Source organism: Pseudorca crassidens, chromosome 18, assembly GCF_039906515.1.
Source record: "Pseudorca crassidens isolate mPseCra1 chromosome 18, mPseCra1.hap1, whole genome shotgun sequence".
NCBI classification, from domain to species: Eukaryota; Metazoa; Chordata; class Mammalia; order Artiodactyla; family Delphinidae; genus Pseudorca; species Pseudorca crassidens.
The window spans coordinates 61,255,912-61,283,424 of NC_090313.1; the positions used below are offsets into that span (position 1 = coordinate 61,255,912).

The 27,513-nt window shown below is 39.6% G+C and overlaps 1 long non-coding RNA gene across 1 annotated transcript in view; it reads right to left on the reverse strand.

Moving 5' to 3' along the window:
• Positions 1-1,038: 1,038 nt before the first annotated feature.
• The window catches only part of LOC137211325 (uncharacterized), a 126,297-nt gene continuing 99,822 nt past the window's right edge, over positions 1,039-27,513 (reverse strand). Inside the window, exons 9-11 of the long non-coding RNA XR_010937030.1 lie at positions 4,921-5,105; positions 4,065-4,170; positions 1,039-1,315 (exon numbers count right to left, since the gene is read on the reverse strand). This is a non-coding gene — a long non-coding RNA (uncharacterized lncRNA). The remainder of the gene's footprint in view (positions 1,316-4,064; positions 4,171-4,920; positions 5,106-27,513) is intronic.

Consider the following 27,513-nt stretch of genomic DNA (forward strand, 5'->3'; position numbering starts at 1 on the left):
AGTCTGTCAAACAGAGTGAAGTCAGTCAGAAAGAGAAAAACAAATACCGTATGCTAACACATATATATGGAATCTAAAAAAAAAAAAAAAAAAAAGTGGTTTTGAAGAACTTAGGGGCAGGACAGGAATAAAGACACAGACATAGAGAATGGACTTGAGGACACGGGGAGGAGGAAGGGTAAGCTGGGACGAAGTAAGGGAGTGGCATGGACATATGTAGACTACCAAATGTAAAATAGATAGCTAGTGGGAAGGAGCCACATAGCGCAGGGAGATCAGCTTGGTGCTTTGTGATGACGTAGAGGAATGTGATAGGGAGGGTGGGAGGGCAATGCAAGAGGGAGGAGATATGGGGACATATATATGTATAGCTGATTCACTTTGTTATAAAGCAGAAGCTAACACACCATTGCAAAGCAATTATACTCCAATAAAGATGTTAAAAAAAATTCATTTACCATCATTTTCATGAGATTTCAGAAAAGAGAAAATGAAGATGTGTGCTTGTTCAGTTTTCCATCTTCACCTGGAAGATTTATTTATCACTCTTTACACTTTTCTATTGTTTTATTTTTTAACCAATATTTGCTTACTAATTATTATTCAGTGTTTTGCTTTTCAAGTTAAGACAATCTAATCTTTTTCAAAGCAGCTCTTAAGAGTATAGTACATAGCAAGCATGAAATAATGATCAGCCTTTTTAGGGCTTTGAGAGATCCCCAAATGCTGACCTCTGTAGTAGGTGCACGTATGTGCATGTGTATTTACCAACGAGATAGCTGCAGCCTACCTGTGGAAGATCATATACCCACAAACAATGACACAAGACCAGTAAATAGCAATACACCTCTAAGAAGGAAACAAGTTAGGTTAAAATGAGTCATAGGTAGTCATGTGACATTTCTCTATCTCAGCCAGGAGGAGAATTTCCAGTTTGATTGGATACTTGAGTTAGCCACTCATAATGAATTCTCTGAAGCAGCTGTCTCCAAATCTTTTGATTGACACTCTTATAAGAAAAACATTTTTAACATGCCCTCAAATATTCAAATTTATTTGCAAATTATACACATCTTACTGTAACAATATCATATACAGTATTAATACATAAACAACTAGAGATTTTTAAATGGTGCAATAGAAAATAAATAAAATTAGAAGTTCTAATACTTTTCTTCAGTATCCCAGATCTTGCACACAGTGTAATTCTCAACCAGGATGAGTTGAGGATCAGAACACCTGGGAAGGTTTTTCAAAGACTCTTATCCAGGCACCTACCTGGACATTCTGAATTGGAACTTCTGAGGATGGGACCCTGGTGAAGACATTTTGAAAAAGTTTACCTGATGATTCCCATGTGCACTTCTGGTTAAGAAATACAGCTCCACAGATTTAAAAATTAGAGGCCTTAAAAAACTCTAACTAGTGGTCAAATGGCTACCCTGAGTTGCAAAGAGCAGACAATTAATACTGGGAAATGAACAGCTTGATTAAATATCTGGATTATCACAGACCTCACAGACAAAAAACTTTGCCTCTTTCCCTCAGCTCCGTATTTTTCTTCCTCTGTATCTGTCCTCTCCCTTCACGTTTTAGTATACGTTTAACTTTTCTATTATTAGACAATAGGCATTCATTTTAGAAAATATAGATAAGCAAAAAGAAGAAAATTAAAACTCATCTAGAACCCTACCATTCCAAGATAACACTTGAACTTTTTATTTATAGCCTTCCAGATATTTATGCCAACATATATTTAAAAGGGGGATGATACTGTACACGTTGTTTTTAACCTGACTTTTTTTCACTTGGTAAATGTATTTTTTCTATGACAAGAAATAAGAGCCACAGTGATGAGACAGCTGGTGCACATGCTCGGAGCAGGTAGTGCCATTGAAGCCCCCCGAGTCCTGCCAAATGGCCTGGTCGGCTAACATTCTCTCCCCTCCCCCCGTCAGATCCTCCTTTACTTGGTGTCTCCCGCTTTGTCTGCTTTCTACAAGTGCTTTCTCTTTCTCTTTTCTTTTCTTTTACCTTCCATCCTCATCTCTATTCCTAACTGAGGCCTTCAGGACAAGGGTTAATATCTGACAGAATTAAACTTCCTGATAATTTGACAAGGGATGCATAACCAGGGAGCTGGAGAGACAGCTGCACCCTGCTCGGCAAAGGGGATTTTCTGAACAGGCCCAGGCAACAGCCTTCTGTTCTTGATGACTCTCTGTTATTTCCACTTGGGAGCCCAAATGAAATTTGTTTATTTGCCGTCTAAGCAGGGTGTGGCCAGAGGCAGCCAGGGGTGCCCAGGTTGTCAGAGAAGAGTCATTTCAGGGAAATCGCGTTTCTGGAATTGAAACGGAGAGAGAGATGGGACTGCAGCTGACACAAAGCAAGGGCTGAGAAGGAAGCAGGCATGACAATCCAGAACAAACCAGCCGCAGTGCTCCTACCTGGAGGGTAATCGGTTTCCCCACTGGTATTACAAAAGCGGTTACAGAACATCAGTTCCTCCTGCTTTACGAGGCAAGAATCTTCCCAGTGCTGGCTACCCTCGCATCGCTCCTCAACCAGCTGCTGAAGAAATTTCCATCTGTAGTTACTAATCCACAGATAGTTACGAAAGTTTCTGAGCTTTGAAAACTTCCCTGCGCTGGTTTGGAAGAAAGTAAGCCCCTTCCACCACAATAGAGCCAAGCTGTGTTTTCTAGAGGCTGTGGAAAATTATTGTTTTCATTAAATGCAAATCATTGCCCCCAAACCAACAATGTTCTTAGGGATGAAATTGGCACTGGCTTTACTGACTTTTAAGAGCCTACATTAGCCAGCTCAATAATGGTACTCTGCTGTGGAAGGTTCTAGAAAATGAGTAGAAAGTGACTCACTCTCCACCTTCACCCTCAGTATCGACACCCCCCCCCCAAACCCAACACCATCACCACCAGCTTCATTAGTTATCAGTTGGAATGGGAGGAAGGGGGGATGTACCACATTTGTGCTTATGCTAGGAGATGCTTCAGGGGGACAGCAATTAAGTGCATTAACAGGGTGTTAGTGACAGTGGGTGGGACTCTCCCTGTCATCCTGCAGAAGCAGAGCCAGAGTAGCTGATGATAGCTGAAGAGAGGTTGCCCCCATACACACACACAACCTCTCCCTTTCCCAGCAAGAGCTACTTAATAAGCACCACTTAGCATGTGTACAAGGTCAGAAAGGAGATGAGAAATAAGGGAAAAATATTTTCACATAAAAAGGTCCAGAAAAGGTCTCTTATAGGAAGAACATCTCTGACCTATGGCAGAGTTGAAAATTTAAAAAAAAATTTTTTTTTTCTTTGACAAAGACTGGAAAATTCTTTCCTCTCCCCAACGAAACAAATCTTTACTTGTAGCAGCACCTGAAATTCCACCATTAGTGACTAATTCCTTTGTGTTTTGTAGGCAACCTGGCATTTAAGAGACCTATATCAAAATGCAGATACTTAATATGAGGCCAGCCAGTGATTCTTGTTGGAATCAGACTCTTTGAGATGACTTTATTTTTTTTTCTCCATCTATTGAGATGATATGGTTTTTAATCTTCAGTTTATTAATATGGTGTATCACAGTGATTGATTTGCGTATATTGAAGAATCCTTGCATCCCTGGGATAAATCCCACTTGATCATGGTGTATGATCCTTTTAATGTGTTGTTGGATTCTGTTTGCTAGTATTTTGTTGAGGATTTGTGCATCTACATTCATCAGTGATATTGGTCTGTAATTTTCTTTCTTTGTAGTACCTTTGTCTGGTTTTGGTATCAGCGTGACGGTGGCCTCATAGAATAAGTTTGGGAGTTTTCCTTCCTCTGCAATTTTTTTTTTTTGAGATGACTTTTAAATGCAGACTCCTGGCACACACATACACGTACACACGCGCACACACACACACATACTCCATCCCCCCACACCCTACTACTATGACCATGACCTTTAGCCTGTCTTCAGTCCTCTGGTGTCTTAGTCATCTCAGGCTATAACAAAATACCAGAGACCGAGTGACTTAAACAACAGACATTTATTGCTCACAGTTCTGGAAGGTCGAAGTCCAAGACCCAGGTGCCAACATTTTCTGGTGAGAATGTTTCTTGGCTGGTAGATGTCACCTTCTTGCTGTGTCCTCATATGGCTTTGTCTGTGCACATGGAGAGAGCAAGATCTCTCTGTCTTCCTCTTCTTATAAAGACACTTATCCCATCATGAGGGTCCTCACTCATGATCTCATCTAAACCTAATGATCTCCCGAAGTCCCTACCTCCAAATAACATCACACTGTTGTAGCCTGACCTACAACATACGGATTTGTCAGGGTGAGGTTGGGAGGACACACACATTTAGCCGGTAACAGCTGGCTTCTGATAGAACCTTGGGGTAATTAACTTTAGTTCAAAGTAAGTAGCTGACCTACTTTTGCAGGTTAGAAAATGATTTCCACTGTGGATGATGATTTGGTTGCCTCAATCAGAAATGTCCCTCAGGACTTCCCTGGTGGCCCTGTGGGTAAGACTCCAAGCTCCCAAAGCAGGGGGCCGAGGTTCGATCCCTGGTCAGGGAACTAGATCCCCCATGCATGCCACAATTAAGACCTGGCACAGCCTAAATAAAGAAATATTTTTAAAAAAAAGAAAAAAAGAAACTGACCCTTTATAATTAAGGATGAAAGCAATGAAAACTGGAAATACTTGGTTTTAAAATGTTGACACTTCAGAGGGGAGTACATACAAGAGTCAACACTGTCACTTTCCTGCACTGAATCCATGGCCCTTCTCATATCCTGTCTCTTTCTTTTCTCCCTACTTTCTCTACTGGTACAATTCTTGTCTTCTCCTCCTCAATGGGCAAATGTATTAGGAATGTAATTTGTGTTTGTGTTATACGTACTTACTTGTTTTGTACTTTCTTTACATCACATAGGTTTAATATTTCACTTGGGGATGTAGTTATTTCACTGTCTTGGCCTTTCTTACTTGATGGGCCAGTGGCTATGACAAGGAAAAAGGTCCTTACCTCTGTCTCATGACCTTCAGAGTAAAGGGATCATGTATCAGTAGCTGACGACTGCAGGACAACCTAGAGAGCGTGCAAGGGCAGTAAGGGGTAAGTTGGGGGTTGAAAAAAATAAGACTAAGGACAAGATTCCCCTACCTCCCAGTTTTTCAAAGAACAAGCTTCTATTATGCTAAAGTCAGTTCTGGTCAGCAATCTACTGGGAGGAAGCAGCAGCCAGGGGTCCCACAATTTGCTCACTACTTATACCCTACCTAAGATTTCCCTTGGGTGGAGACCTACTTGGAGCCCAGAGTCATTCTATAGGGTTGGGACAACACAATGTGCCTCTCCTCCCTGTTGGCCTCCTTTTCTCCACCTCAGTGCATGCAGGTGAAATCAAATTGAAATTAACACCAAGGACCCCACAAAGGGTAAAGAAGCTACTACAGGGCCATGTAGGCAGAGTACGTGGTAGAAGAAGGGGCAGGTCATTCCAGGTTCTTTAAGGAGTGTTTAGGAGTACTTTGGAGGATTACCTTACTTTTATTTTCCTAACCCTCTTCTCCCCTATAGGGATGCCAAATCCAATAGACTGCCTGTCACACCTCCCAGCTCCAGTCAGCAGCTCAGCACTCCATTCTGAGGATAAAGTGCAATGCAGAGTGAGCAAACTGCCTAGGCTGCTCACCTTCCCAGACAACAAGGCTCTTTGCTGGTTCTGCTGGTCCTACACCATTTCCAGGAACCAGCATGTGACAGAACCACAACCTCCAGTCACTCTGTCAGCTATCTGCAGTTCCTCTTTTTTATTTTTAAGAATTTTTTTTTATTTCTTTCTTTTATTTATTTATTTTTGGCTGAGTTGGGTCTTCATTGCTGTGCATGGGCTTTCTTCTAGTTGCGGCAAGCGGGGGCTACTCTTTGTTGTGTTGCGCGGGCTTCTCACTGTGGTGGCTTCTCTTGTTGCGGAGCACGGGTTCTAGGCGCACAGGCTTCAGTAGTTGTGGCCCGCGGGCTCAGTAGTTGTGGCGCACGGGCTCAGTTGCTCCGCGGCATGTGGGATCTTCCCGGACCAGGGCTCAAACCCGTGTCCCCTGCATTGGCAGGCGGATTCTTAACCACTGCGCCACCAGGGAAGCCCAGTTCCTCTTTTTCTTTTCTTCTCCTGACCTGATAAACAATGACCGTTGAAGCGTTCCACTATCTACAGATTCTAAGTCAAGGTTAGCTTTGGTTAAGAGAAAAATTCTACGTTCTCCAAAACAGTGGTCAAAATGTTTTATTTTATGGACAGGAACTTTACTTTCTCTGTAATATGCATTACAAAATCTATGAGTCACCATTTCTGTTTTTGTTCTGTGTGGTTATAGTTCATAGCAAAATCGATGCTACCCAAGAAATAGACAAGGAACTTCTTGATAAAGGAAGTTAACCAAGTGGTTGAAAGCAGAGGCCCAGAAAGAAGCTTAGTTCTGCATTCAATTACTCCTCTCATTTCTATGACTTCCCCCCTCCCTAAAAGAAGAACGATAGGAACAGCAAAATCAACAAATTGTGAACTCAGTTTCCCACCTGTCCTAAGAACTCTGGTGTCCCCTGTCCCATCCTTGCCACACACAGAATTCATAATAGGAAATTAGAGCAAACATAGAAACCTACTGTTATAAGCAGGTAGGTGTATGCCTCTACTGTCACTTCCCAAAGACAGGAAGAGCTCTCTTTTGTCTAAATGGCAGGTACCAATCCTTCTAGCTTTCTCCTCTACAAGTTAATGTCTAAAGATGGAATTTCAAAACAGTGGAGGGAAAGATGTATTATCCAATTCATAATATTGAGGCAACTGTATAGCCACATGGAAAAAAACAGAATAAAACCCTTATGAAGCAAAGATTTAAATATATATATGAAACTATAAAAGTACTAGAAAAAAATGGGTTAACTTTTTAAATGGTTTTTTAATAGTTTTGGGAGTGAGGAAGTATTATATAAAACCAAGAAGCCATAAAAGATTCAACTATATAAAACTGGTAGATTCAAGTATATGAAATAAACTTTTAAAAATACATGAGAAAAACCACCAGAAACAAAGACAAAAGACATATGACAAACTGGGAAAAAGTGTTTGCAACTCTTATCACAAAAGGGTAATTTCCTTCAGATAAAAAGAACTCCTAGTTTTTTTTTATTAAGGTAGAGTTGATTTACAATATTATGTAAGTTTCAGGTGTCCAACATAGTGATTCACAATTTTTAAAGGTTGTACTCCATTTATAGTTATTATAAAATATTGGCTATATTCCCTGTGCTGTACAATATATCTCTGTAATTTATTTATTTCATACATAGTAGTTTGCACCTCTTAACTTCCACCCCTATCTTGACCCTCCCCCTCCCCACTTACTGGGAATAACCACTAGTTTGTTCTCTATAACTGTGAGTCTGTTTCAAAAAGAACATCTAAAATTTAATAAGAGTAACAAAACCCAACAGAAAAAAATAGGAAAAGGATACAAGCAGAGGGTTCACAAAAAAGGATACAGATATAACACATAAACATAAAAAGATGCTCAACCTCAATCATAATAAAAAGAAAGGAAATTTAAATTACCCTGATAGATCATTTTTTTTCCCTATCAGACTTACAAAGAACAAAAAGTTTGTTGACACAGTTTGTGGGCAGGGCTGTGAGGACACAAGCATCTTACCCATTGCTTATGAGAGTGTAAATTAGTACTGTCTAAACAAAAGTCAATTTAACAATGTCGTCCAAATTCCAAATATATATAACTTTTGACAAGCAATTCTACTTGTAGAAATTAGTCCTACAGATATATCCACACAAATGCAGAAGTAGATACGTTCAAAGTAATGCACAACAACTGTTTATGTGTAAATGGATTACATGCAACTATAAAAGAGAATAAGGAAGTTCTGTATGTACTGGGATGGAACCATCTTCAAGATACTTGGTTAAATGAAGAAAAACGAGGTCAGAGCATAGAGACAGAGAGAGAGAGTTTAAACAGTCTAAGAACCTTTTAATTTAATAATTTTCAAAAAGTACACCAAAAAATTCAGTAACGTTGGTGTTCTCTAGGGAGGGAAATGGGATGGCTGGGGGACAGAAGTGGGAGGGAGACTTTTCACTGGATATTCTTTTGTACTTTGTGAATTTTGAACCATGTAAATGTATTACTGTCGCAAAAATAAAATATTATAATGAAGAATAAATAAAGAGGCGATAACCCATGAGCTTGAATGAACTTCAAAAAGGATGAGTAGGACGGTGAATTTTATGCTTTGTGAATTTCATCTCAATTTTTTAAAAATATGAGCAGAATCCCAACAGAGACATAAAAACCCAGCTTGTTCTTCTTCTGGCATGCCTTTGTCTTGGGCCACGGTACTACCCCATGTGCTGGTAAAGGTTTTAACAAATGACTCCCCAGGAAAAAACCAAACAAACAAACACTGATTTGTAGTGTTTGCCAATTTCTGTGGTATAAATATTCCCAACACTGAATAAAGAATTGGGACAAGACACAAACAGTTTGCTCTTGTGAGCCAGCACAATTCAGCTCCACTACACGACTGACATCTGGCTTTTCCCAGATAGGGGAGGAAACAGCAATCATATTTGTGTCTAATCTACAGCTCCAATTAAGGGGAGAAAAGAAAAACAGAGCATGAGAAGAAATTGTCCAAGAGCTAGGAAATTGTTAAAGCACCCACATCTCTACGGGGATGGCACCTTTGCGACCCCTGCCTTCTCAGCTAAGCTGATCTCATACCAGCTCTGTTAGGAAGACAGGGCAAGCACTTGTCCTGCTTGTTCCTGAAAAGACTTAAGGCAGGCAGACATTAATGGTGATCCTCCTTGACTAATGACAAACCCAAAGTGGTAAAAGGAAGAGGTTTCTCCAGGATCAGATAATTTTTATATAGAAGTTCAGAGACCAAACATTGGCTTTCTCAGTCTGAGTACAAAGCTTTCACCAAAGAACCAAACTGAAGATGAGACGGGAAGAACATTTGATCCAGACAGAATGTTGAGTGCAGAAGACTTGAGGATGGTCTTAGTTTAGGACTAGAGTTCTGTGATCTATAACTCAATTTTTTTTTAATAAATTTATTTATTTTGGGCTGCGTTGGGCCTTCGTTGCTGTGCGCCGGCTTTCTCTACTTGCGGCGAGCAGAGGCTACTTCTTCATTGCGGTGCATGGACTTATTGCGGTAGCTTCTCTTGTTGTGGAGCATGGGCTCTAGGTGCGTGGCTTCAGTAGTTGTGGCACGTGAGCTCAGTAGTTGTTACATGTGGGCTCAGTAGTTGTGGCTCATGGGCTCCAGAGCGTAAGTTCAGTAGTTGTGGCACACGGGCTTAGTTGCTCCGCATCATGTGGGATCTTCCTGGACCAGGGCTCGAACCTGTGTCCCCTGAATTGGCTAGCAGATTCTTAACCACTGCGCCACTAGGGAAGTCCAATAACTCAATTTTTATGCTTTTGTAATTTCCTTATTTCAGTCTCTTGAGCTCTTTTAGGTTTTTTATTTATAATATAGAGTGTGCAAAATGTAAAAGAGGTAAAAATTTTAGATATCTTTATTTTATTTATTTATTTTTAATTGATATATAATTGACATATAACATTTGTTAGTTTCAGCTGTACAGCATTATAATTCGATATTTGTATTTAAAAAAGGAAAACTTCTGGGACTTCCCTTGCAGTCCAGTGGTTAGGACTCTGTGCTTCCACTGCAGGGGGCAGGGGTTTGATCCCTGGTCAGGGAACTAAGGTCCCTCATGCCACGGGGTGCAGCAAAAAAAAAAAAAAAAAGGAAAACTTTTGATTCCAGCCATAACATAGTAGCTTATATCGAACCAAGTGAAAATTGCTAATAGCTGGACAAAGTACATAACACATCACTTGAAGGAATTTGGAGAGTGACCAACACAGTTTATCCCTAAGAGAAGGTAAGCACAGCAAGGTGAGCTCCATATTCACCCTGGCCAAATTCACAGGGCAGGAAACAGAGTACAGGGCAGCTACTCTATTACTCTATTGGGCTAAGGAGCCAGATTGCAGTTCAAAGCTGCCAAAGTGGCTGAGACTCAAGTGATATAATCCCAGAGAGAAGGAAATGTCAGAGAAGCGAACCCAGAAGGCTATATGCAATCTCTCCTTGAGATGTTTGCCAGCTCTTAAGCTGAGCAAGCACAGCAGAGACGGCAAGAGAACCCACAGAAAGCAGCAGCTGGGAGGCTGATGCACTGTGCAACGTTTTTGCAGCAGTGTGGTATTAATGAGATAGACGTGGGAGTACAAGGCACACCAAAGGGAAATAGCAACACTCAAACTCCTGACTGAGCCCTCAGAAAGACCTGAGCCTGGTAGTGAAGGCAAAACCGAAAGAGACCAAAGCTAATAAACTAACCCTTGACAGGATTAAGGTGATCTGCCTGCACTAGCTGCCTCCCTTTTAGAAGGAACATAAAATAATACAGAGTATCTAAAAGCAAATAACCCGTAAGCTAAAATAGGAGGAAAAAACAGAATAACAGAAAATACTTGATTCCTCCCCCAAAAACAGAGAAGAAAGGAGAAACAAAGGAATAAAGAACAGATATAGAAACAACAAGACAGTAGATATAAACATTTCAATAATTGCATTAAATGTTAGTAGATTATTTCTCCATATTACTCCAATTAAAAGACAAAAATTCCTTTTGGATAAAAAAGCAAAATCCCTATGCTATTTACAAGAGACTCAACTTAAATGTAAGGACATAAAGTTTTAAAGAAAGAAAGAATAGAAAAAAAATATGTCATGCAAACACTAACCAAAAGAAAATTAGTGTAGCAATGTTAATATCAGGCAACAGAGATGTTAGAGAAAGAAATATTTCTAGAGATTAAAAGAGACATTTCATAATGAAAAAAGTGTCAATTAACAATAAGATAAAACGTCCTAAATTTGTAATACACTTAAGAATTTATAATGCATAAGTAATTTGTAAAAAATGTAGCAAAAGGCTTCCCTGTTGGCGCAGTGGTTGAGAGTCCACCTGCCGATGCAGGGGACACGGGTTCGTGCCCTGGGCCGGGAGGAACCCGCATGCCGCGGAGCAGCTGGGCCCGTGGGCCATGGCCACTGAGTCTGTGCATCCGGAGCCTGTGCTCCGCAGCGGGAGAGACCACAATGATGAGAGGCCCACATACCACAAAAAAAAAAAAAAAAAAGTAGCAAAGTTTCAATATATATTAAGCAAAGTTGACAGAACTAAAAGAAGAAATAGATAAATCCACAATCATTATTGGAGATTTTAACACCTCTTTCATTAGCTGATAGAACAAGCAGTCAAAAAAGGTGCAATACCCATTTATGATAAAAATCCTCCAGAAAGTAGGCATAGAGGGAACTTACCTTAACATAATAAAGGCCATATATGACAAACGCACAGCCAACATTGTTCTCAATGGTGAAAAACTGAAACCATTTCCTCTAAGATCAGGAACAAGACAAGGCTGTCCACTCTCACCATTATTATTTAACATAGTTTTGGAAGTTTTAGCCACAGCAATCAGAGAAGGAAAAGAAATAAAAGGAATCCAAATTGGAAAAGAAGAAGTAAGGCTATCCCTGTTTGCAGATGACATGATACTATAGTAGAGAATCCTAAAGATGCTACCAGAAAACTACTAGAGCTAATCAACAAATTTGGTAAAGTAACAGGATAACAAATTAATGCACATAAATCTCTTGCATTCCTATACACTAATGATGAAAAACCTGAAAGAGAAATTAAGGAAACACTCCCATTTACCATTGCAACAAAAAGAATAAAATACCTAGGAATAAACCGACCTAAGGAGACAAAAGACCTGTATGCAGAAAACTATAAGATACTGATGAAAGCAATTAAAGATATTACAAACAGATGGAGAGATAAACCATGTTCTTGGACTGGAAGAATCAACATTGTGAAAATGACTATACTACCCAAAGCAATCTACAGATTCAATGCAATCCCTATCAAACTACCAATGACATTTTTCGCAGAACTAGAACAAAAAACTTCACAATTTGTATGGAACCACAAAAGACCCTGAATAGCCAAAGCAATCCTGAGAAAGAAAATTGGAGCTGGAGGAATCAGGCTCCTGGACTTCAGACTATGCTACAAAGCTACATTAATCAAGACAGCATGGTACTGGCACAGAAACAGAAGTATAGATCAATGGAACAGGAAAGAAAGCCCAGAGAAAAGGTCACACACATATGGTCACCTTATTTTTGATAAAGGAGGCAAAAATACACAATGGAGAAAAAACAGCTGCTTCAATAAGTGGTGCTGGGAAAACTGGACAGCTACATGTAAAAGAATGAAATTAGAACACTCCCTAACACCATACACACAAATAAACTCAAAATGGATTAAAGACCTAAATATAAGGCCAGACACTATAAAACTCTTAGAGGAAAACACAGGCAGAACACTCCTATGACATAAATCATAGCAAGATCCTTTTTGACCCACGTCCTAGAAAAATGGAAATAAAAACAAAAATAAACAATGAGACTTAAAATTTACAATGAAACTTAAAATTTTTTGCCCAGCAAAGGAAAACATAAACAAGACAAAAAGACAACACTCAGAATGGGAGAAAATATTTGCAAATGAAGCAACTGACAAAGGATTAATCTCCAAAATTTACAAGTAGCTCATGCAGCTCAGTATCAAAAAAACAAACAACCCAATCCAAAAATGGACAGAAGGCCTAAATAGACATTTATCCAAAGAAGATATACAGATTGCCAACAAACACATGAAAGGATGCTCAACATCATTAATCATTAGAGAAATGCAAATCGAAACTACAATGAGGTATCACCTCACACCAATCAGAATGGCCATCATCAAAAAATCTACAAACAATAAATGCTGAGAGGGTGTGGAGAAAAGGGAACCCTCTTGCACTGTTGGTGGGAATGTAAATTGATACAGCCACTACGGAGAACAGTACGGAGGTTCCTTAAAAAACTAAAAATAGAACTACCATACGACCCAGCAATCCCACTAGCGGGCATATACCCTGAGAAAACCATAATTCAAAAAGAGTCATGTACCACAATGTTCATTGCAGCTCTATTTACAATAGCCAGGACATGGAAGCAACCTAAGTGTCCATGGACAGATGAATGGATAAAGAAGATATGGCACATATATACAATAGAATATTACTCAGCCATAAAAAGAAAAGAAATTGAGTCATTTGTAGTGAGTTGGATGGACCTAGAGTCTGTCATATAGAGTGAAGTTAAGGGAGAAAGAGAAAAACAAATACCGTATGCTAACACATATATACAGAATCTAAAAAAAAAAAAAAAAGTGGTTCTGAAGAACCTAGGGGCAGGACAGGAATAAAGATACAGACATAGAGAATGGACTTGAGGACACGGGGAGGAGGAAGGGTAAGCTGGGATGAAGTGAGGGAGTGGCATGGATATATGTAGACTACCAAATGTAAAATAGATAGCTAGTGGGAAGGAGCCACATAGCACAGGGAGATCAGCTCGGTGCTTTGTGACCACCTAGAGGGATGGGATAGGGAGGGTGGGAGGGAGATGCAAGAGGGAAGAGATATGGGGATATATGTATATGTATAGCTGATTCACTTTGTTATAAAGCAGAAACTAACACACCATTGTAAAGCAATTATACTCCAATAAAGATGTAAAAAAAAAAGTGCAAAAACAGGGAAAGGATTTGAACAACACAAGTAATCAAATTAACCTAATTGAGATATATGGAACATTACAGTTACCAACTAACTGCCTTATAGATGTTGTTTTCAAAAACATATGGACACATCAAAATGGACCATATGCTAGGCCATAAAGCAAGTCTCAAAAATTTTCAAAGGACTGAAATCATACAAAGTATGTTCTCCAATACAAAGCAATCAAACTAGAAATCAATAACAGGAAGAAAACTAGAAAATCTCCAAATGCTTGGAAATTAAGCAATACATTTTTAAATAGCTTGTAGGTCTAAGAAAAAATTGCAGTGAAATTAGAAATTATTTTAAAGTAAATAATAATGAAAATATGACATATCAAAACTTTTGTGATGCAGGGCTTACAGGGAAATTCATATAAATATATATTTGAGAAGAAGCAAGATCGAAAATCCACATGATCTAAGCTTCCATCTTAAGAAACTAGAAAAAGAACAGCAAATTAAACCCAAAGGAAATAGAAGGAAGGCTATAATAAAGTTAAGAGTAGAAATCTTTGAAATAGAAGATAAATATGGAATAAAGAAAGTCTACCCATTCTAAAAGGGACTTGAGGTGCTTATCTTTGTTTCTCAGTTAAGGTTTGTTTTAATTCTTCTTTTTCTTTTCTTTTTTTAAATTAATTAATTAATTTATTTTCGGCCACATTGGGTCTTCGTTGCTGTGTGTGGGCTTTCTCTGGTTGTGGTGAGCAGGGACTACTCTTTTTTGTGCGCAGGCTTCTCATTGCGATGGCTTCTCTTGTTGCAGAGCACTGACTCTAGGTGCATGGGCTTCAGTAGTTGTGGCACGAGGGCTCAGTAGTTGTGGCTCATGGACTCTAGAGTGCAGGCTCAGTAGTTGTGGCTCACGGGCTTAGTTGATCTGTGGCATGTGGGATCTTCCCAGACCAGGGCTTGAACCCATGTCCCCTGTATTGGCAGGCAGATTCTTAACCACTCTGCCACCAAGGAAGTACAAGTTCTTTTTCAATGTTTACCTTTTATTTCCTTTTCTTGTCTAATTGCACTAGCAAGGACTTTCAGTATGTTGTTGAATAGCAGTGATGACAGAGGACTTCCTTGCGTTTTTTCCGATCTTAAAGGAAGTATATAGTTCCTCACAATTAAGTGGGATTTGTTTTTGTTTTTGTTTTTGTTTTTGTTTGTGGCTGTACCACGCAGCTTGCAAGAACTTAGTTCTTCAACCAGGGACTGAACCCAGGCCCCGGCAGTGAAAGTACCTGGTCCTAACCACTGGAGTGTCAGGGAATTCCCAAGTGGATTGTTAGATATATGATTTTGGGGGATGCTTTTATCAAATTGAGGAAGTTTCTCTCTATTCCTAATTTGCTGAGAGTTTTCATCATAAATAGGTGTTGGATTTTGTTAAATGTTTTTCTGCATCATTGATGTGATCATCTGATTTTTCTTCTTTAGTCTGTTGATTTGGTGGATTACATTGATTGATTTTTCAAATACTGAACCAGTCTTGCATATCTGGAATAAATCCAACTTGGTTGTGGTATATAATTCTTTTTACACATTGTTGGATTCTATTTGCTTATATTTTGTTGAGAATTTTTGCTTTTATGTCCAGGAGAGACATTGGTCTGTAGTTTTCTTTTTCGTTTTTTTATTCTTTTATCTTTCTTTTATTCTGTAGTTTTCTTTTTTTAATGTCTTTATCTGGTTTCAGTATTAAGGTAACGCTGGCCTCATAGAACAAGTTAGAAAGCAAAGGTTTATTTTTAAAACTTCCCTTGAGAGATGGATGGTGGTGATGATTACACAACACTATAAATATATTTAACACCACGGAACTTTACACTTAAGAATAGTTAAGATGGCAAATTTTATGTTATGTATATTTTACCAGAATAAAAGAAACAAGTCTGTTTTTTAAAGTTCTCTTGAGTTTTGGTTATACTAAGTAGTGGTCTATGTGAGATCTGGAGGGCCTTAGTTGAAGGATCCAGAAAGATCTAGTAGAAAAGGAGCAGAAAACCAGGGAAAGACCCTAGAACCAAGCATTGTAGGGCGTAACTATGGTTGCTGAAGGTTATATACACAGTAATGAAAATTAAATTCACAATGGAAGATACTATATTGGCCAGAAAAACACCTTACAGACAGTAAGATGATGTAGAATTTGAGGAAAGTGATGTGTGTGAGTCCTCTTCTTCTTCTGAACGAAGTGTACTCTTTCCTTAATTCTTCTCCTACCTAGATGGCCAAGGATGGGGGCTATGGGTATGTGAAACACTGCCACAATTACAGGAAAAGACTCAGCATTTTACATTCAGGGAAAAGGTAAACACACCACATTAAAACCCTATTAATTTCAGTTCCTATAATTAAAAGACACATTATTCCACCATAGGTTGACAAAGCATACCTTTGTAATGTGGAGACAGAGATTGCTAATCAAGTTAATGGTGTAGGAAAAGTTGTGTTGGAGGCAGAAATGGAGGAAGGAATGAATCGGACTTACTTAAAAAGAACAAACCCTTCAAGCTTACTAACAATTATGGTAAAGCATCATTAAGTTGAACTTTACCAGTTTGGCATTTGTGCCAAAATTCAGTGCTCGTGCCGAGTTTGACTTTCACTAAATACAATCTTTCTTCAAGATAAAAGAGTGTTTTAAAGACCTTCCTTCTCAAAACACCATTACATACCAATTAGTTATGGTTTTACAGACTATTCTTATTCTACAGAATATCCTCTGCTTTAAGACACCATCCATTATAGTTCACCCTTAAAACACTATTTTTAATATACAAACTTTTTAAGACCCATTCTAATTTTCGAAGTGGTAAACGTGAAAAATGTCTGTCTTAGAATTAAATTCTAAGCTCATTACTTCTTTCTCATCTTTAGACCCTTAAAGTCCAACTGCCTGCTGGACACAACTGCCTCTGTTCAAACACCCCTGAAATTCCATCCTTCATCCCATCAATCCCCTCACGCAAATCTGTTCCCATTTCTATTTCCATTAGCAAAACCTTGCTCAAGTCAGAAACCTTGACTCCTCCTTCCCTCTCATCCTCCACATCCAGTCAGTCAGCAAGTTCTGTTCATTACACCTCCTATACATGTTTTGACCCCATCCACTTCTTTATATCCCTATCACCCCCCTGCTTGCTCACACAGCCAGCCTCTCTCTCCGGGAAAACTACAACAACCTCCCACTGATCTCCCCTTCTCCTCACTGCAGCTGAAGCAGTCTTTTAAAAAAAAACTCTGCACTTCAAATCTTTTCAACAGTTGCCCAAGGCCCTTAGAATAAAATACCAAATCCTTATTATGGCACCCGAGGCCTTTTGCTATAGGAACTGGTTTGTTCTCCACCATCCCCTCACTTCATTTGCCTCTTTGCTCTAGAAACTCCAGCTGTTTTGACTTCCTTTAGTTCCTCAAGCATTCAGGGAAGGGTGTGTCCCGCTGTTGATCTCCCTCACTTCCCCTTTGTTTAGCCTATGTATACATATCCTTCAGGCCTCAGCTAAAATGTCCCTTCCTCAAGGAGGCCTTCCCTGACCCCAATTAGACCAGGTCCTCTTGTCCTGTGCTCTCACAGTACAATGTTCGTTCATTTTCATTACACACATCACACTCATAATGATTTGTTCAAATCCATGTTCCCTACTAGAGGGCAAGCTATGTTCCTGCACTAAGTTTAATGCCTGGCACACAGTAAGCTCACCTTAAAATTTTGATAAATGCATTAAAGAATAATGTCATTAAAGAAGAAACGTCTTTAGCACAGGGAGATCAGCTTGGTGCTTTGTGTCCACCTAGAGGGGTGGGATAGGGAGGGTGAGAGGGAGACGCAAGAGGGAGGAGATATGGGGATGTATGTATATGTATAGCTGATTCACTTTGTTATACAGCAGAAACTAACACACCATTGTAAAGCAATTATACTCCAATAAAGATGTTTAAAAAAAAAGGAGAAATGTCTTAAAGAATAAATATTCACATATATGTTGCTTAAGAATATGGACTCTTGGATCAGTCTGCTGGGTTCATACTTCAACTTCCCCACTTACTAGCAAGGAGACAAATTATAGAAACTTTTTGCATCTTTATAAGTGGATACAGCAATGCTATCTGCTTCTTATAACTTGGGGCAATTATGAGGACTGAATAAGTTAGTATGTATAAAGCACTTAGGACATTGTCTGACACAGAGTGAGCACTCAACAAATATTAGGTATTATTATTATCTTATTTATCTGTCCCAACAATCCCAGAAGGAATTATAGTCAGTAAGTTAAGGCATATACACAGTAAGAGTCTCCAGAATTTGAGGATGTGCTGAGGAAAACGTCATCATCTTGAGGTGGAACTAACAAAAGTCAACATAAAAAAGCGTAAGTTTAGCCCTCAGCTGGAGTAGTCCTTCCTTCAGTGATGGATTGGGTAGAGGCTACCACAGATAAAGCTTTGGGAGCCATCCCAATGAATCAAGGGAGCAGGATGCATCTTCAGGCCCAGACTCCAAGATTAAATGAAATAATGCATATTAGGAGCACTTAGACAATCATAAAGTATGACATAAATGTTTGTGGCTGTAATTACTGTTATTAGTAGTAGAGTAATTCTATTACCCAATCAGTAGTACATAATCACAAGGACCTGTTAGTAGGGCAGAGGAACTGTAGTGGGAAGGAAGAAATAGGTAATGTTTAACCAGCACAACCCAATCAAGAGGTATGCTCATGTGAGACAGGAGAGGTAAAATTCACGGAACAGGGACCTCCCTGGTGGCGCAGTGGTTAAGAATCTGCCTGCCAATGCAGGGGACATGGCTTCCTAGTCCGGGAAGATCCCACATGTCACGGAGTAACTAAGCCCGTCCGCCACAACTACCGAGCCTGTGCTCTAGAGCCCGTGAGTCACAACTACTGAAGCCCGCATGCCACAACTACTGAGCCTGCGAGCCACAACTACTGAAGCCCGTGCACCTGGAACCCGTGTTCCACAAGAGAAGCCACCACAATGAGAAGCCCTCACACAGCAACGAAGAGAAGCCCCCGCTCGCCGCAACTAGAGAAAGCCCGCGTGCAACAATGAAGACCCAATGCAGCCAAAACTAACTAAATTAATTAATTAAAAAAAATTCACAGAACAAAGTTTCTCCTGACACTTTGCAAATATCTTGGTTCTAATTGTCCATGTTCATCAAGCAAGTATTTTTCCTTTGATCAGTTTTGCAGGTATCAGGAAAAGAAATAAACTGTATACTAATTACTATAAAGAATAAATGTATTCATTGTTTCCGTCGTTACATATTTACTGAGCCCCTAGTATATGGCAGGCACCATGCAGTGGTAAGTTAATGGCAAGTAGTTCCTGCCTTCCTGTTACAGTCCAGAGGGGAGACAGACAAGTAAGTAACCACACAAACAAAAACATAACTGCATCTTGTGCTAAGTGCTATATTAGACTAGATAATTAACACAGGCTTGACTGACACTTTAAGTGGACCTAGGAGTTAACCAGACAATGGAATGAGAGTCAGCTGTTAGGCAGAAGGTAATAAAGAGCTTGGTGTGTTTGAGGATCTGAAAGGCCAATACAGATTGGAAGGATCAAGGGAGAGAAGGGCCATGTGAAATAAGCCTGGAAAGGTGCCATCATTAGACATGATGACATTTGTCCTTTCAAAAGATCCTCTTGGTTGCCATGTAAAGAATGGATTGGAGGGGGCATTAAAGTGGAAATGGAGAGACTAGGTAGGAGAATTCTGCAATAGTTTAGTCATGGGATAATAGTCACCTGGACGACAGTGTTGGCAGTAGACAGAAGGGGACAGATTTATGATACGTTTAGGAGATAGGATTACGAGGGCTTGGTGATAGATTGGACGTAGGCAAGCAGATAGAAGGAGCAGTTCCAGGATTCTGGCTTGAGTAACTGGGTTGAAGAGTTGCCATCCATTCACTAAAATGAGCAGAGACAAAGGAGGACTAGATTAGATGTGGCTCTGGGTGGGAATGTAGATGTCAAGGAGTGAAGAAGAGTTTGGTTTGAATATGTTAAGTTTGAGAAGGACATGAAATCTCCCAGGGGAAGTGTCAAGTGACCATTTCGATATATAGTAATGAGGCTTAGTAGAGAGATCTGGACTTTCCTGGGCACTCTGGTGTATAAAAAGCATCTGAAGCCTTGGGATTAGAGAGGCCACCTAGGGAGAAAATGTAGACAAGAAGCAAAGAGAATCTCATGAGTCAGATTCTCAGAACCTATCAACTCCGGGTAGGTTAATAAATCAGGTTTCTGAAGCCAACGAGTTGATGATCATTTCTACATCCATGGTGACTGTGGTAAAGTAGCTAGCCAAAACAAGCAGCAGACCACTCCATCCTCTTCTAAAACACAACAGATACTATTATCCCCATTTTACAAAGGAAAAAGTGAGACTATGAGAGTTTAAGTGATTTGGTTAAAATTGCAGTCAGTGAGTGACAGACAGGATTGAGTCTAAATTCAGGTCATGTCATTGCAGTTGAAAACTCTTCCCACCCTTCAAGAATAGATCCCTGCCGACATCACGAGCTTGTGAAGAAACACAGAGGTTCGTGACCCTGGTGGGAAGACCACAGAACAAAGAAAGCTATTAGGCAAAATTAAATTCTAAACCTGTGGGAAGAAGAGATCATCATGAACTCAGAGAGCTAATAAAGAGTCTATGGGTGTGTGGACTGTGAAGGTTAAGGAGGAATTAGGATACGGGAAAGGGAAGGGGAAAAACTCTCAGATTTGAGGATATGATGAACCAAGATGCGGAGCACACCAGGGCGTAGAAAAGAACTGATGGCAAATGGGCTTCGTTTCACACGTCAACTCTAATAGATTGGTCGTGGCTCAGTGCAGGGGGATTAGCAAGATCTGTCAAGAGCAGGAGGTTAGGAAGTGGGGGCAGGTCTCCACCGTTACCTTTCCCAGACTCGAGGATCTGTGTGTGACTTGGAAAAAACATATTTGGGTAGCTAAAGTAAGGTCAGATTGTTTCTGCCTGAAAAGCCAGGTGGAAAATCTTGAACTTAGTTTAGTAGTTCACAAGAAGCATTTATAGATGATTGAAGAGGGAAGAAATACCAGGAAATCTTCAGGAAGTGCATATTGTTGATGGTGTGTGACATAAGACTGAAAGGACTGGACTCCTAGAGGAAAACTAGGAAGCTATCAGCTTGATGCAAATCAGTGGCTTTTCAAACTTTCCTTAGCAGGGAAATCCTTTCTAAAAATGAGATCTTATGTGAAATCCTAACATACTAAGCAAAAAAAAAAAAAAAAAAAAAAAAAAGTGCTCTTTTTATTAGGAGAATTTATTTTATGGTTTTAAATAGATAACATGCTTATAATAATGTCAAAACGAAGATAAAGGAAGTGGATTAAATAAACACAAAAGTTTTCATTCTGGGATGATGGAAGAGAGTTGCTTCTTGTATTAGCTTTAGCATTCAACCAGACAATTTATATCTGAATTTTATTCTGGTGTTACAATAGCAAGAAAATCCTGATACATAATGATTTACGGAGACAAGTACTTGATAAGTACTTGATAATATGGTATTTTTGTTTTTGGTTTTTTGTATTTTACAATTGGCCTGCAATCACAGGGCGCTCTTCAATTAACACTAATCCAGAACGTAGTGTAGCAGGATTGTTTTTTTTTTTCTTAACAAAAATATGAATAGCCAGAAGCCTCCAAAGCGAGTAAGTACATAGCCACCTGCAGTGTGAGATTATCATGATGGGCCATGGTGTAGGCTGATTGCTAAAGCGTAGTAAACCGCTGTGTGAGAAGAGCAAGCGCAGAAAAGACGCTCTGGAGCCTGGCCAGGCATTTAACCAAGCGCTGCGCGCCTGCGCCATAGTAGTGGCTAAGGTTGCAGTTTCACCGGAGCAGATGTGCGCAGTCCACAGTGAAAAAAGAGCAGTGAACAGTTTCAGCTCTCCCAATATCAAAGACAGTCATTGCGTTTATGTTTGAATCTGCTGGCGTCATAATTCTTTATTTTACTTGAATTACCCCCAAGAAGAGAAACTAAGGCAGGCAGGGGGAGGAGAGGAGAAGGTGCCAGGTCTGAGATTTTTTTCCAGCTATAGAAGAGTTTTTGTAATTTATTTAGTAATAGGCTTGGATTAACACAGATCATTTACAAACCAAGTGAGCAAAATTTCATTTTGTAATACAAACATATTCCATATTACATGCCTGATGGTTGAAGGAACACTGTAGTTAGCAGAGAAATTTTTTAAAGTGCTAATAATTCCCTTCCTTGGATTAAAGAAGGCTGTTGGATCATTTATATTCCAGAAATTTCAGGACCATAAAGAGTAAAGAGACTGTGCAGAATAAGCTGTCATTTACATTTAAACATATTTAGGGTCTGTCTTTTAATACTGACAGAGGTTTACTTGTTTGTTTTTATGTCTTGGACAGAAAGGGAATCTTCACGAGTAGAAAAAAACTATTTACTTACTGGGATATCAAATTGATATTCCATTATTTAAAGTTACAAAATTAAAAATCTACTTTTCCTTGAGTTTAAATTAGTCATCTTGTTATGCAAATTCTTCTCTCACTTTTCTTTGATTAATATTTGGTTTGCTCATGTCAAGAAACTAAATTAAATTAAACAATCAGTACAAAGTTGGATAATTAAATCTCCTTAAACATTTTAAACTGCATTTATAAATTTAATAGAGTCTTTTATTTTAAACATTTCAAAAGCCTGCAGACCAAATTCATAACCTTATGAGTGCTTCCCGGAGTACTTAACCCTTATTAATCAAATGCATTAAATGCATAAATATGGCAAATTAAATTCTCTTAGGCATTTTACTTACTTGGAGAGAAGGAGAGTGTTAACACTGAAAGAAATGGGGAAACTGGAAAGAGAAAGTGGTATGATAAAGGCATGCTGACACAAGGCCTTAAAGATGCGCCATAAGAAATTGGTACTACGTGGGATTTCCCTGGCCATCCAGTGGTTCGGAGTCTGCTCTTTCACTGCCAAGGTCCAGGGTTCAACCCCTGGTCAGGGAACTAAGATCCTGCCAGCAGCGCAGCACGGCCAAAAAGAAAGGAAGAAAGAAACTGTTACTAAGAGGTTTGGAACTGAGGTTCTCTGAAATTAGAATCACAGGAGTCCTTCAACATACACATGCCCAAACCCCAGCACAGACCTGCTCAATCTCATATACCACGAATATTTCAAAAAGGCTCCCTGAATCCTGATGCTGCCCAAGTATCCCCAAACTTCCCACTGCCACTCCAGTCCCATAATCCCACATTTTACACCCTCAGCCTGCTTGTGAGTCACTGGTGGGAGTTCAGGGAAAAGCTCCTTCAGGAAATGTTGATTTGATACAATCACCTGGATAGTATCTCCTTTGTAAGCAGCTCCCGTGGAGCGAATGTTTAGAGACTAGAGCACCAGGGCTTGGGAGGACACCCATATCAAGGGGACAGAAAGAAGAGAAGCCTAATAGAGTCATGAAATTTACTTTTTGTACTTAGCACATATGAGAAACCAAGATCTGGGTCTGTATCCCCTCCACCCCTACATATGTATCTATATTTATTATGAAATGCCTTAGAATAGAAATCTGATGCTAAAAATCTACATGTGAATTCTAACAAGAAGGTAGTAAGGGTTTAACCAACAGCCTACTATATAGAGAGCTTCACAGCAGGGTTCAGGTAGAGATTTTTTCAAAGGGGTCTCTGCCTCGAATGACAAAAAAATTCAATGAATCTTCTCTTTCCTTCCTCCCTTCCTTTCCTTCCTCCCTCCCTCCCTTTCTTTCTTTCACAGGAGCTGTTGCATGCCAAGCACTGACTGAGGCACTGTGAAGGTTATGGAAGAAATTCAGGTGATGTGCCTTTCCTCCAGACTGTACAATTTAGCTGAAGAGATGAGACTAACACAAATATAACAATAAGAAAACTATAAGACCACATACAATCAAATGCTAGGTAGAGTGTAACAACAGTTTAAGAGATGAGAGAAAGGAGGTTTCTGGAGATGGTTGGAAAAGGCAGGTTGGGCTCTACAGAGACGCAGAGACATCAGCTGACTCTCACAGACTGAGTAGGACGGATGCACAGCCCATCCCAGGCGCAGAGGCCTCTGGGTACCATGAAAGGAAAGGCCCGTTAGAGAAATACTGAAAATTATGAGTAAGCTGACCACATTTTCCATAAAAATATCCGGACGTATGGCTGGACACATGGTCTAACAACAGGAAAGAATATTTTTAATTGGGGCCGTACCAGAAAATCTAGAACATATGGTGACTCTATTTACGGGCCAAGAAAATCCTAATACAAGAGAGGGCTGAAGTAACCGACCCCAGATACACAAGACACAGCCACACCATCTGAGAGGCTGCTAGACTATTTCCCCAGTCATCAGAGTTAATGTTCTTCATTAAGATTTCCGTTAATCTTTTCAGAGAAAAGGTCAGTGCCTGAACAAGAAAAGATATTTGGAGAATTTATATTCAGATTTCTTAAATACATCCTTTAATATTTTCTCAAATAATTTTTGTAGTAGGCAGGGTATAAATAATGACTGCAAAAATGTTTCTTCCACCTGGGGTAATAAAATAAAATCCAATTTAAAGTTTCCCTTCCTGTAAGAAAAAAGAGAACATCCATACCCTGTGAAGTTCCAGGCTTGTTATCAGAGACTTCATTCATATTGAAAAATATATTTTAAACTACCAAGATTGTTATATGTAATTTGCCTTTTATGTCCCTGACGTCTCACTGTGTTTCTCACTGTTTTAATAGCTTGCTGTCTGAAATAAATACATGCCAGAAGCTTCCTTACCCAGTTTTGCATTTAATAATCTTAGCAATTATTGGGAAAAAAACAGTTTTAAAGGCTTTAACTCAAATCTTGGAAGGTTAAAACATCTTCCCTTTCACCCTTCAGCCCATCCCAGAGCTCAGAGACCACTTGCCAACTCATTCTCAGTATTATCAAGGAAATGCACATTTTTCTCCTTTTATGGTCGGTAAATACATTGACCAAGATGACGCGGTAATCATTACTGAAGCACAACAAGAAAGTCACACATTTGAACGCCTGGCTTCCTCTGCTTCTAAAGAAAAATCTTAAATGCATCTTAAAATATGTGTATTTCTGATAAAAGCAAGAAGACATGTTTTTAATGAGATTTCCTGGATAGTAGACTTGTCTATTTTTCTTTTTAATTTTCCAGTTATTTCAGGCCTCAAAAAACATAGGTACATTTAAAGACAGAGCTCGACTTTCACTAGCAAGAGTTGCTAAGAAAGAGGAAATACCTAAACACACACAACAGAAAGGGAACATTTTGCAACCATTAAAATAAAAATTGTGTTCAGCCTTAAGAACAAATGAAATTCTGACACATGCTACAGCATGGATTAACCTTGAAGACACTATGCCAAGTGAAATAAGCCAGACACAAAAGGCCAAATACTATATGAATCCTCTTAATATAATGAGGGACCTAGTGTAGTCAACTTCATAGAGATAGGAAGCAGGATGGTGCTTCCCAGGGGCTGAGGTGAGAAGAGGATGAGGAGTTAGTAATTGTCCAATAGGCGCAGAGTTTCAGTTTGGGAAGATGAGAAGAATTCTGGAGATGGATAGTGATGATTGTTGCACAACAATGTGAATGTATTTAATGCCACTGATCTGTACACTTAAAAATGGTTAAAATGGGGCTTCCCTGGTGGCGCAGTGGTTGAGAGTCCGCCTGCCAATGTAGGGGACACGGGTTCGCGCCCCAGTCTGGGAAGATCCCACCTGCCGCGGAGCGGCTGGGCCCGTGAGCCATGGCTGCTGAGCCTGCGCGTCCGGAGCCTGCGCTCCGCAATGGGAGAGGCCACAGCAGTGAGAGGCCCACGTACCGCAAAAAAAAAAAAAAAAAAGGTTAAAATGGTAAATTTTATGTTATGTACATTTTTCCCAAAACTTTTTAAAATAAAAAAATTAGTTATGAATAAATTAAATCTATCTGGATAAAAACTCACGGTCCCAATCCCCAAAACTAGGTCCAAAGCTGACAGGTGAATTATGCGTGGCTTTTGGAGAGTTTAGTCGAGGTAAATGGAAAAGATAAAAATTCTTTATTACACAAAAATGTGTGATAAACAATACTGTAGGGACCACAAAGAGGAAGGGCTCACTTCTACCCAGAGCAAAAAAAGGCAAAAAATAAGCAAAAAAATAAGCACTTTGCTTATTTTTTTCCTTTGTATATTCTGAGAAACGTATCAACTGTTCAATTTCACCGGTATGATGTGTAAATAGATTGGGCAATAGAGAAAAGTAAAACAAGTTATCAGAAGATACTTGACAATATAAAATCCAAGAGGACAGAAAACCCTCTAGATGGTATACATTAACTATAAGAAGACCAGCTAGAAAGGCTGGGTTACAAAGTAGAGAAGAGCAATTGGGATTAGGAGGAAAACATAATAAAATGACCACAGTAAGCAGTAAGTGTTATTTAGTGTATACAGTAGGATAAACTACAAAAGAATTCAAGGACATGTGCTTTATTGTTAAGGATTCTACTGTACGGTCTAACAGAGGGACAAAAGGCACAAATAAGAAACAAACACATTTTTCAAGCAATAATTCATAAAATAATATAGTGTAAAAATATATAAGTATTAATTAGGGATCAAGCAGAGGAATAAAAAAATAAGATCCCAGAGGTCTGGGGTCCAATTTGGAAATAAAGGAAGGATAATGTTGGTGAAGAAGAACAAGGGCATTGCAAACTGAAAACAAAAGAGCCCCAGAGATTGGAACAAAGTCCCAGAAGCAAAAAAAAAAAAAAAAAGTCCCAGAAGCCTGCACAAGAACTTTAAGGGGAAGCAGGCATGAAAGTGTCTGTCCTATAAGGTGACTATTCACAGATGACTTAGAGGAATTCAGGGGACTAAGAAGTACTTACAAGTTCATGGAAAGGCACCTAACAATACACTTCCAAATTTGTACGAATTTTAGTGTTGCTAGTCATAGAAAGGGGAATCACTGTAATTGTGTGGATCCAGCTAGCCAAAGGCTGACCTTCAAATAGGTCAAAAATTTACCTTATTAAAATGTAACCATCAGGGCTTCCCTCGTGGCGCAGTGGTTAAGAATCCGCCTGCCAATGCAGGGGACACAGGTTCGAGCCCTGGTCCGGGAAGATCCCACATGCCGGAGCAACTAAGCTCGTGCGCCACAACTACTGAGCCTGCACTCTAGAGCCCGCGAGCCACAACTACTAAAGCCCATGCGCCTAGAGTCCGTGATCTGCAACAAGAGAAGCCACCGCAATGAGAAGCCCGCACACCGCAACAAAGAGTAGCCCCCGCTCACCACAGCTAGAGAAAGCCTGTGCGCAGCAACAAAGACCCAACGCAGCCAAAAATAAATAAATAAAATTTTTTTAAAAAAGTAACCATCAGAAGGGGCTCAAAGTTGTCATAGGGCACTCACTCTTGAGTCAGAGTTCGATCTTGAGTATCAGACTAGAGCTAAGTCTGGACTCAGTGTAGGAAAGAGATCCCATCAGATAGAAAGTCTGCTCTGCAAAGTCTAATAATAGCAGCTCCTGCAGATTGCACAGGTCACTGTGCACTGGACACGATTCCAAGGGCTCTCCAAGGGCTCGTTCATTTCATCTTCACAATCCTCC